Raw genomic sequence first — 352 nt, 5'->3', positions numbered from 1 at the left:
GGGGGGGGGGGGCAGTAATAACAGCTGGTCAGAACAAAAGGCTGAAACAGACGAGCTAAAACAACAGACGAAGAGACCAGTCTGTCTGACTGACTGCACGGAGACAGACAGACACACAGAGGTTTTATTTCCTGTCTGACATTCTCTATGCATTCTTTTATTACTGCAATATTGTCCACAGTCGACATTGCAGTAATAATCTGCAACAACGATATCTGCAACAACAGCTGCTGAGATTCTTCACTATTTATCTTGATGCTGGAGAAACTTTGTGACAACACGTCCAACATTAACCTGAACAATAAGTTGAATCACCGACTGATGTAACAATAAGTTGAATCACCGACTGATG

Source organism: Anarrhichthys ocellatus, unplaced genomic scaffold (assembly GCF_004355925.1).
Source record: "Anarrhichthys ocellatus isolate YVR2014 unplaced genomic scaffold, GSC_Weel_1.0 scaffold419, whole genome shotgun sequence".
Taxonomy (NCBI): Eukaryota; Metazoa; Chordata; class Actinopteri; order Perciformes; family Anarhichadidae; genus Anarrhichthys; species Anarrhichthys ocellatus.
The sequence above is the reverse complement of the archived record's forward strand: the minus strand, read 5'-3'. Positions refer to the sequence as shown.